Consider the following 12,129-nt stretch of genomic DNA (forward strand, 5'->3'; position numbering starts at 1 on the left):
GTCAAACCTGCACTTCTAAGACTAACATGCAAAAGAATCACTAGAGACTGCAAAGCTTAAAATATTTACTATCTGGTGATTTACACAAAATTTGCCTACCTCTTGGTCTAGATCAATGCTTTCTAAGCTTTAACAAACAAATAAATCTTCTAGGGATCTTGTTAAAACGTAGCTTCTGATTCAGTGGATCTGGGGCCAAGATTCTTATTTCTAATGAGCTCCCAGGAAATGCTGCCGAGCTGCTGGCCACCTGAGAGCAGGATTGAAATGCAGAACCCCAGGCCTGGGGGCATGCCCACTGACTTGGCAGGTGCCTTTCACCAGGAAGCACAGGTAATCCTCATGCCAGTGAGTGATTACACCAGAAACACTGGTGTAATCTACAAAAAAAAGAGCATGGTTTTTGACTTCTGACAAAGCTGCATTGGAATCCCACTCTTATTTGTTAGGTGTAAGAATGCAGCTTACAATTCAAGCTCTCCTAACATCCGCTTTTTCCTCTGTAAAGTGATGACAAAAATACTTTATCCACCCACATCATAACCTTGTTGTGAAAGTGGAATAAGACAATGGAAACAATTGGTGAATAATAGCTAACACATACTGATGGCTAAGCCACTGCTGTGAATAATTTACAAACAAAGAAATCAAGAAACTGACAAAGAAATTCAGAGTAGTGGAACAACTTGTTTGCATTCAGGCAGAGAAAGGTAAAACTGGTATTCATTCTTGGCTCATATTATCTACTCCTGCCCTCTTAAAGGCCCCCAGCCCTTTTCAAATGTCTGTGTTGATGACTTCTATCATGCTTTGTGAACATATTCTGAGACACATCTCTATGCACAAATGAAAGAAACCTACATTCTGTCCCAATAGGAAAAATGTTGCAAACCTCAGTACACACACCTGACCTTGCCAAAACATAAAAAAGCAATGAAGTAAATCTAAAGTTATCCTGACCAATATCCTATGTTAGGTCAATTTTGTTTAATGAAGATTAAGCTTCAAAAAAATCCAGCAATAGGCAACTTTTATGATGACTATATTACATGCTGGAGGAGTTAGCAGTGTAAAACCACCTCAATTATCTAGTTTCCTTGTCTTAAAAATCACCTTAGAGATTGCTCTCAGGGCAGTTTTGATACCAAAGCCTCCATCTGCTTATAATCTCCCTTGCCTTCTGAGAGCTATTTCAGTCCTTGCTATTTTGCTCAGCAGGAAGTCACCATCCTTGCTACTCACTTTCATTTTTCCTTCCTGCCCTTATTAGAGGTCACAGTCCTTGAAAGAGCGTTGGAAAAGCTTTATAAAAGGCAACAGCATCCTCTACTGACCGTGACTCAGAATGTCAAAGGGGCACCAACTCTAGCATTTGAGCATGATTTGTGTTACTTCTGCTTTAGTACCCTTATCAGGGATTTTTTTATATCCCTATTTTATGCTGATTTTCATATTAAAATGAAACTTTGGTGTGTGAACTAATTTTGAGTAGTCAAATAAAATGGCTTTCAGCAGAATAGTACACCAGGTGTTGTTTCGAAAAACATGTAATTCTTTGCACATGGCATGGCCTTGTTTCAGAACCTCCAGGGCTTGCATTGTGATTCTTTGCCTAAGCCTTGTCACAAATTCCACACAGCATTTTTCCCACCATTGATACTTCCAGCACCATAGGGCCTGTCAGATCACACGGTCCAAGTGGCAGGGCTGCCTGGACCCCAACCTGAATGAGCTGTAAGCCCTTCCCCATTCTAGACCCAATTCGTAGAACTCACACACTGTCCCATGATTCAGTATAAGAGCCAAAGCAGTGTTTTTAGTTGTAGAATATGCTGCCTCAGAACCCAAAGAAGGCTTCCAGCTATTTTCCTCTCTTTTTCATGGTAAGAGCTATAAAATACAATACTTTGATTTTTATCAGGATGGGATGTCCCAGCAGAACTCTGATCACTAAAATCCCTAAACTCATAGGTTTCTGTCAGGTTTCTGACATTTTTATGGGGTTTATCTCCCCTCCTCTGGAGTGGGTGTGTCTTACTTACTTAACAAGACCTCCATCATGTCAGCCACTTCTCGCTCATCTAATCCAATCTACATATGACCTTCAATGTAATGGATCAATGTGATGATCAAAGATGAACACATGATCCATATTTCTTTGGAGTATGACTGTCACAGAAGACGAGAAAGTTAATACAGTCTTGAGGTGAAGCATAATTGTAAATGTAACTTTTTGGGTCCAATCCATGTGATTTTTAACTGTTTCTAATCTTCTTTCCTTTCGGGGATAGAAAAGAACAAATTTGGTAAATCAGTGGCTGCAGACCATGTGTCTGAGGCCATATTAATCTGTTATAGCAAAGATACCACTTCTGCCACCAAGACTGTGTTGAGAATTACTATTTGGTTGAGTTTGTGGTAGGCTATAGTCATCTTCTAGGGTTCATCCAGTTTCTTCAGCATACAAACTGGTGAATTAAATGGAAATAAGATGGGAAACACTATCCCCGGAACCTGGATTCGTTAGATCCTTAAGGGCACTAATCTCTGCCATCCTCCTGCAATATCACTACCTCCACAATGTGATAAGACTTCCAGACTGGGTATGAGATCTGGAGACCTCCATCTTCCCTACTATGACAAATCTCACCCCACAGGCCGAGGACCCAATGTGTAATTGTACCAACTGCCATGTGTTTCAATCCCAGTTGTACCTTCAGATTAGAGGAATGATCACCAGGTGGACCTATGAATCTATGGACCTAGTAAACCCCCTATAAATCAGAACATCGCCAGGATTCCATTTATTATATGGACCCCATCCCAATGGTTATGATGACACTTCAGGTCTCCAGATGTAAGTATTAGCTCAGACCCAGTATCTAATGGTCTCTGAAATGCATAGACATTCCCATTTCCTTAATGCACAATATCTGAGTAAATATCCATAGATGTTTCAGAGGAAGTACTGGGAAAACTATTAGCATATAAATTCACTGGGGTTTGGCAGTCTTTCCTCCTGGGGACCAAGCCACTCCTCAGTCAATGGGTGTTGGGTCTGAAAATTGCCTCAAGTCCAAAAATTTGGCAAAGAATGACTGTGCTTGGCTTCCTTTGATGCCTTCTACTGCTACACGCTGAGTAGTGCCCTTGTTGACTCCCCTCATATTTTGACCCTTTAGATGACATATTCTGTTGACTATCTCCATAACTCTCAGCAGGGCAGGCCCCCTCAAATGCCACTTCTCCAGCTTCTGCCAGCACATGTTGGCTAGGTCTTGCAACTCCTTTGGGAAATATCTCTTTTCCTTTGTTATAAAGCCCAGTAAGTCCCTAGCTGGGTCATGCTGTGACTTAATCCCACTTACAGGTCCAGTGTCCTAGTGGAGAGGGAAGGGCAGATCCAGAAAGAGGTACCTAAAACCTTGTGGAAGAGAGGCCTCTGCATCATCTTCCAGAATGCAGGGTGTACTGGTTCGTACTAGGGAGAGGCTGGCCATTCCCGTAGGCTCAGAAAGTTCAGAAGTCTTTCAGTTCAAATCATTTGGAGGAATATCAGGCCAGATGATTCTCTTCATGTGTCCCAGGTTTTCCCAAACAGGTCCTACCCTTAGTTTGTCTTCTTTTTGCTTCCTTTTGTTGCTAACATTGATCTTACAAGCTGTGATCGTGTTTTGCTTTTATTTAAAATCAGAAAATATTCTGAGTCTTTCTCTAACCTACAAGTTGTTTGGAAGTTTTGTTTTTAATATCTAAATTAAATTTTCTGACACCATTACATTTTCACATTTTTTCTTGTAGTTCTGTCTATTTTTACTGTTTATATTTTGAAGCTATGAGTTTGGGTGCGTGGGTTCAGGATTGCAATAGCTTTCTGATAAATATTTTTTCTGGTTGTGTCAGAGGCATTTGAACAAGAGTGACTCCATCTTGAATAGGGGCTGTGTAAAATAAGACTGAGACCTATTGGGCTGCATTCCCAGGAGGCTAGGCATTCTTAATTACAGGATGAGATAGGAAGTTGGCACAAGATACAGGTCACAAAGATCTTGCTTATAAAACAGGTCGTGGTAAAGAAGCCAGCCTAAACCCCGCAAAAGCAAAAGGGCAGTGAAAGTAACCTCTGGTCATCCTCACTCCTCATTATATGCTAATTATAATGCATTAGCATGCTAAAAGACACTCCCATCAGCACCATGACAGTTTACAAATGCCGTGGCAACATCAGCAAGTTACCCTATATGGTCTAAAAAGGGGAGGAACGCTCAGTTCCAGGAATTGCCCACCCCTTTCCTAGAAAACTCATGAATAATCTACCCCTTGTTAAGCATATAATGAAAAAATAAAGTGTTCTTACACTAGCAGCCCATGCTGCTGCCCTGCCTGTGGAGTAGCCATTTTTTATTCCTTTACTTTCCTAATAAACTTGCTTTCACTTTATGGACTCACCCCAAATTGTTTCTTGGGTAAGGTCCAAGAACCCTCTCCTGGGGTCTGGATCAGGACACTTTTTCAGTAATAGTTGTTTGTAATAACTGTCTTTACCTTTTCCAATGCTTTAGGCTTAAAGGATATTTTGCAAATTTTAGTAATTCTACAAGGTTCATACTTACTAAAATATCTCCTCCTCAACCCCTTATTTTTAACTTTTGCAATCACTACGTTTTATATGCATTTCTTTAAAGCACATAAGCTGGACTTGAAAAACTAAAACAAAACCAAAATTACTGATATATCTTGATTCCGTTTTACTGCCTATTTTGTGCTATTTTTTAACCATGCTTTTTCTTTGCTTACTTTATTTTCCTCCATAGCTCCTCCCTTGATGAAGTTTTGTTTATATTCTCTTTCTCCTATCCTTGTTTAGAAGTTAGAATTTTCAATAGTCACCCTTATGATTTTAAACATGCTTATTTAACTAAAGTCTGAATTTTATCTCTCTACTTTCTTCCCAGACAAAATGAGATCTTCAGAAAGCTTTAATTACAAATCACCCTCCTACCTCTTTCAAACTCATCGTAGGTCAGCATTTTAATTTAAAAAAAAAAGGACATTTTTATTGTTAGTTTTTGCAGTCAGAGCTTATTCAGATTTACACAGATGTTAACTAAATCCTTTGCATTTACATTCTGAGATCAATGCCTTTACTATTGACGTAAAATTTTTAATGGTCAGTAAAGGGTCCATGAGTAGGTCATTGAGCAAGGGTCCATGAGTAGGAAACACAGTCTTTGTGTGAAAATAACTTTATTCCATGTTTATTGTTATTTTTCTGAGTATACAACATTAGAATGACCGTTCATTTCCCTCTACACTTTGAGCTTGGCTATGCATATTGTGGTTGCTGCTGCTCTATCTTATCCAGCATCTCTGCAGTGAGGGGGAGGCCTATGTTACCCCAGCTCACAGAGTGGCCATAACCAGAAGGTCTCTCTAAGAAAAGCCTTCAAGTAGAGCCTCTTCAAGTTGGGATTTCCTTTCCTTTCAAACAAAAACATTCTAATTTTTAAAGCTGGCTTTGTCTACTCATGTGTTGAAGATATGAGCAGAGTTTATAAAATATTTTCCCACTGCACAGCCCAAATCTAAATGAACCAGATTAATTCTTCCTCTTTGTCCCATTGTACCCTGCACCAACTTGAACTGTAGCACTGTCACAACCAAATTCACTTACTTTGCATATGCCTAGCTCCCACACTACAATGTAAGCATGATGAGGGTTGAAAAGGTATGTACTTAGAATTGTATCCCTAGCTCTTCACAGGGTACGTATATAAACAGTGTTTCTTAAATGAGGCAATGGATTAATAAGTTATATTTTCTTTCTTTTCTTTTTTTTTTTTCATAGTTAGGGTCTCAATCTGTCTTCTATGCTGGAGTGCAGTGGCACAACCGTGGCTCACTACAGCCTCAAACTCCCAGGCTCAAGCAATCCTCCTGCCTCAGCCTCCCAAGTAGCTGAGACTACAGGCATACTCCACCATGCCCTGCTAATTAAAAAAAATTTTAGTAAAGATGGGGTCTCACTACGTTGCCTAGGCTGGTCCTGAACACCTGAACTCATGTGAGCCTCCTGCCTCGGCCTCCCAAAGTGTTGGGATTATAGGTGTGAGCCACCGCGCCTAGCCAGTGATGTTTTCAAAAGTGGGAAATCTTAGACCTACTTCTGAATTTCAGTGGTTGTATTAGTCCGCTCTCATGCTGCTATAAAGAGTTGCCTGAGACTGGGTAATTTACAAAGGAAAGATTTAATTGACTCACAGTTCTGCATGACTGGGGAGGCCTCAGTAAACTTACAATCATGGTGGAAAGAAAAGCAAACACACCCTTCTTCACAGGATGGCAGGAAGGAGAAGTACCAAGCAAAGAGGGAAGAGCTCCTTATAAAACCTTCAGGTCTTGTGAGAACCCACTCACTATCACAAGAATAGCAGGATGGGGGTAACTGCCCCAGTGATTCAATTACCTCCCACTGGGTCCCTCCCACAACATGTGGAGATTATGGGAACTACAATTCAAGATGAGATTTGGGTAGGGACACAGCCAAACCATATCATTTCACCCCGGCCCCTCCCAAACCTCATGTCCTCACATTTTAAAACACAATCATGCCTTCCCAACAGTCCTCCAACATCTTAATTCATTCTAGCATTAACCCAAAAGTCCAAATCCAAAGTCTAATATGAGACAAGGCAAGTCCTTTCTGCCTATGAACCTGTAAAATCAAAAGCAAGTTAGTTACTTCCTAGATACAATAAGGGTACAGGCATTGGTTAAATATACCTGTTCCAAATGGGAGAAATTGGCCAAAACAAAGGGGCTTCAGGAACCCATGCAAGTCTGAAATCCAATGGAGCAATCAGTAAATCTTAAAGCTCCAAAATGACCTCTTTTGATTCCATGTCTCACATGTAGATCACACTGATGCAAGAGGTGGGTTGCCAAGGCCTTGAGCAGCTCCATCCCCATGGCTTTGCAGGGTACAACCCCCCTCAAAGCTGCCTTCATTGAGTGTCTGTGGCTTTTCCAGGTACACAGTGCAAGCTGTCAGTGGATTTACCATTCTGGGGTCCAGAGGATGGTGGCCCTCTTCTCACAGCTCCACTGGGCAGTGCCCCACTGGGGACTCTATGTGGGAGCTTCAACGCCCCATTTTCTTTCCACACTTCCCTAGCAAATGTTCTCCATGAGGGCTTCAGCTGTGCAACAAACTTCTACCTGGACATCCAGGAGTTTCTATACATCCTTTGAAATCTAGGCTGAGGTTCCCAAACCTTAATTCTTGACTTCTGTGTACCCCCAAGCTCAACACCACATGAAAGCTGCCAAGGCTTTGGGCTTGTACCCTCTGAAGACATGGCCTGAGCTGTATGTTGACCCCTTTTAGCTATGGCCGGGAAGCAGGGGACAAAGTCCCAAGACTGCACAAAGCAGCAAGGCCCTGCTCCCAGCTAATGAAACCATTTTTTCATCCTAGGCCTCTGGGCTTGTGATGGGAGGGGCTGCCATGAAGACCTCTGACATGCCCTGGAGACATTTTCCCCATTGTCTTGGCAATTAATATTTGATTCCTTGTTACTTAGGCAAATTTCTACAGCAGGTTTTAATTTCTGCTCAGAAAATGGGTTTTTCTTTTCTATCACATTTTCAGCCTGCAAATTTTGCAAACTTTTATGCTCTGCTTCCTTTTTAAACTTAAGTTTCAATTCCAAAGCATATCTTTGCAAATACATATAACTGAATTCTTTTAACAGCACCTACATCACATCTTAAAAACTTTACTGCTTAGAAATTCCTTCTGACAGATACCCTAAATCATCTCTCCCAAGTTCAAAACTCCACAGATATCTAGGGCAGGGGCAAAATGTCACCAAGCTCTTTTTTAAACGTAGCAAGAGTGACCTTCATTCCAGTTCCCAACAAGTTCATCATGTCCATCTGAGACCACCTCAGCCTGGACTTCACCGTCCATATCAGTTTCAGCATTTTGGTCAAAGCATTCAACAAGATTCTAGGAAGTTCCAAACTTTTCCACTTCTTTCTATATTCTTCTGAGCCCTCCAAACCGTTCCAACTTCTGCCTGTTACCCAGTGCTAAAGCCACTCCCACATTTTTAGGTATCTTTACAGCAGTGCCCCACTCTCAGTACCAATTTACTGTCTTAGTCCATTCTCATGCTGCTATACAGAACTGCCTGAGACTGGGTAATTTATAAAGGAAAGAGGTTCAATTGACCACATGGCTGGGGAGGCCTCAAGAAACTTACAATCAAGGGGAAGAAAACACATCCTTCTTCACATGATGGCAGGAAGGAGAAGTGCCTAGCAAAGAGGAAAAAGCCCCTTATAAAATCATCAGATTTATGAGGACTCACTCACTATCATGTGAACAGCAGCATGGGTGTAACCTCCTTCATGATTCAATTACCTCCCAACAGCTTCTTTTCATGAGACATGGGGATTATGGGAACTACAATTCAAGATGAGATTTGGGTGGGGACACAGCCAAACCATATTAGTGGTGGTTCAGATATTTCCCAGACTTCCTTACTAAGGCAAGTTGTCTAAAATCTCAACTAGGTGAGTCATGTAGAATCTCAATAAGCTGGGGCTTTGCCATTGACGAGTACATCTTTATTTCAGTAAAGTCACTCATAAGCTTCTTTATAATAATAATAAAAACATTGTACCACTTTATGAGGAGCACTTATATTTGAATTTGATGTGCATTCTGAAAGGCATTTGTAGAACAGCTATCCTTGGAACAGACAAGACTAGAGGTAGGTATGTCTCACCAGAAATGTACAATCAGATATGTTTTTACTTTCAAACAAGACTTCATATGTTTTCACCTTTGCTAAAACCTATTAGACCTTAGAGAACTAGAGCTTTTATTTTGCATGGTTGTAAAACTCATGTCTTAATCTCAAAATTTTATTTACAAACATACACTAAAAGATTCAAAGAAGCCATTTTAGCCTAGAAAAGGAAGTTAATAATTATTTGTGGGTTATGATTTGGCATATGGTTAGAATTAGAAAGTGACCTCTATCTCTACATTTTTGAGAGAACTGCCTCTGGCAACATTAAACACAGACTGATATTAAGTAGAGTTTGCATAGTGATCTTTTTTTCTTTTCTTCCCTGTTCTTTGCTTCAGAAACTGATTCTGGTTAATTCAACACAAAATAAATTATTCAAGCATATCCAGTTGCAGCCAGGAAGAAAGGCCAAAATCACTCCCCTGGTTGGTGCACTGAAGATTTGCTGACATAGCAGCTGTGCATTGGACTCGTCAGCTTGCTCTACTGATGCATGATGCTGCCACAAGAGCTCCCGCTGCTGCCTCTGGGCCCTGAATCTAGCCATCACCGATGTGCCATCTGTCACTGGTGTGTACTGCACTGCTTCTACTTCCCGGAGTCACTAACTTCTGATGAAAATCAGTGATGGTGCATCTGACTGTTGGAGCTGAGGTCATATGGCTGGGTCTTAGTTGCAAGGGAGGTCAGGAAAGCAAGTTGTCTGATATTTTCAGCTTCTACACTGGGAAACATGCCCCACCTGATAAAGTAGGGCATGCATGAAACATAAGAAAAATGATGTAGATACTGAACACAAAATAAATGATGACTTTTCTCCAGGGTATGTCTCCAGCAAGATTTTAAACTATCTTTGCCCGAGATTCCATGCAACTTTCCTTTGCAGTTATTTTTTCTCACACCCCTCCCTAAATCCCAAGTCTAGGATTTGCCCCACCTATACCTCAATGACACAATACCTCTTTTTCTTTTTTTCTGGCTAGTCCTAATTAAAAACAAAACAAAAGCAAAACTCCAACACTTGCTACTTGAGAAGATACTGAAAACTACATACCAAACTAATTATATACTCTGCGATGACAGGGACTGTGTTGACTTGCTCAAATATTCTTAGCCTAGTGTCTTGGCTAGAGTTGTTTTCAATAAAAACATGCCGAATAGCTTTGAGAAATTCATCTCTATCGAATTAGGCCATTAGGCGAGGCTCTGGGAAATTTGATTCCTCTTGGCTATCCAGACCTTGTTCAGAGAAAGCAGAGAGATATCCCATCATGTGTCAAATTTGATATATTGGTGGTGGTTACCCAGGAAACTATACTAAGAGTTTTGAGGATATATTCAGATTGATTAGTAGTAGGAAATGTCTGGAATGATTAATGCCTACTCTGGGTGCCAAATGGGAGAGTACTGGCACATTTCCTGGTATCTACCATCTCTGGTGTAAATACAGATACATCATTATTACATTTTAAAAATTTGGTTTTAAAAAAAAGCAAAAGAGGTTTTTTTCAAAAAGAAAACACTACTTTTATGAAATGATGGAAAGACAGAACCAAAAGTCAGAATATTAACTGATGGATAGATAAGTGTTTCCCTGTAAAGAGAGTCTTTGTGCTAATGTAACTGAAGTTGGCTACACTCTGGCTTGGTTGGCACCTTCACAGATACCTCATACTGAGATAATCTTTTTCAACCATCTGGGTTATACATTTGATGAAGCTGCTTAGAAAGCACTCGACGTTACCTTCCAAGATGGTTTTATGATAGGTCATGCCAAGACATTCATTATGTGATATGTTGAAACAGAAGAGAAATCGGGCAAGGGAAAAAGCAGAGAATTAGGAGGAAGATCAGAGGAAAAAGGAGTCAGAAAGGGCAGAAATGGCAAGGTCTAAATAAGACCAATATTGAGAGATCTAATCCACACATTGGACTGTGGCTAATTCTTTCCAAGGTGAAGGGTGATTGCTAATTCAGAGCAGGTCAGGAGCACAGCAGTGGTGTTCAGTAGAGACGGATGGTGAGAGCATCAGATTTAAGTCAGATGGTCCAAGATGATCTATACTGCGAATAATGTAAGGAAAAGCAGAAAGCCTCCTCACTTTCCTTGCGACTTGTGTTTCCAAGAGGCAACACTTCCTCTACTCCTCACTACATACACAAAATGTTTGTATGCTATAGGATTAGTTTACGAAAGTATTGACCCTACAGGTCATCATGACAATAGTAATGATAGCTAACGTTTATGAAAACTTATTATGTGCCTGACCTAGCGCAACATTTTACATATTAATATCTGCAACAAAATGAGACAGGTACTATTAACATTCCCATAAAGCTCAAAGAAATTAAGTGGTTTTCCCAAGATCACAGGGCATACATAAGCAGTAGAGCTGGAATTTTGACCTCAGAACCAGTCTTCTACTAACTATAATGCTTTCAAAGCTGCTTTCTATATTTAAAATAAAGAGATTTTGCTAATTGGGCCATTTGTACTACTGAAAACATTTTTAGAAGAATAGCTCGTTTAACTTCACAATTTTTATGCCAGGAAGGTAAGCAAGACATTTTTTCTTCTATTCATTTTGCAATTGAGAATACTGAAGTTCAGATTGTATCAGTGTTTTTCTGTGAGACCACACATCCAAAAAGTGGCAGAGCACATCAAAAACTCACGTTTTCTTAATTATAAAACACTGGGTATAAAACTGTGAAAGGAGTATATCTTTGCTTTGACATATGTAAATTGAACAGTTTTCTGTATCACAAAAGTGAAGAGTAGATTGATAAGTTACCCCGAACAGTTTTTTACTCACATTAAATACCAAGTAGCTTTACACATTTAACAAATAGTAACTGCTAACTGGTGTGCCAGACACAATTTACACATATAAACTTTCACAGCTGAAAAGTACCTTATAAGTCATTTGTTTTGAATTTCTGATTTTATAGCTGAGGAAAAAAAACCAAGTGGTGAAATTATTCAATGTTACCTTATTCATTACTGCTACACCCTGGTCCAGAAAGCCTCTGTTCACATTCCACATTTCCCCGCTTTATAGAATAAAAATTCCTGAACAAAATGATTACATGAAAAACTTCTTTATTTTCTCCTGGAGGTCAAGGAAGATTTTGTATTAAGAATGTTCTCAGATTGAAGTTGTAAAAAGAATGCATGTATGTATGAACGTAGGATATTAATATAGATGTCGATATTAATGTTAAATTGGGTTAAAGATGACTCAAAGATAGTTTGCCTAATGCATTGCAATAGTTGTGCCTGAAGATTTCCAGGGAAGTATGGAAG

Source organism: Symphalangus syndactylus, chromosome 17 (assembly GCF_028878055.3).
Source record: "Symphalangus syndactylus isolate Jambi chromosome 17, NHGRI_mSymSyn1-v2.1_pri, whole genome shotgun sequence".
Lineage (NCBI taxonomy): Eukaryota > Metazoa > Chordata > Mammalia > Primates > Hylobatidae > Symphalangus > Symphalangus syndactylus.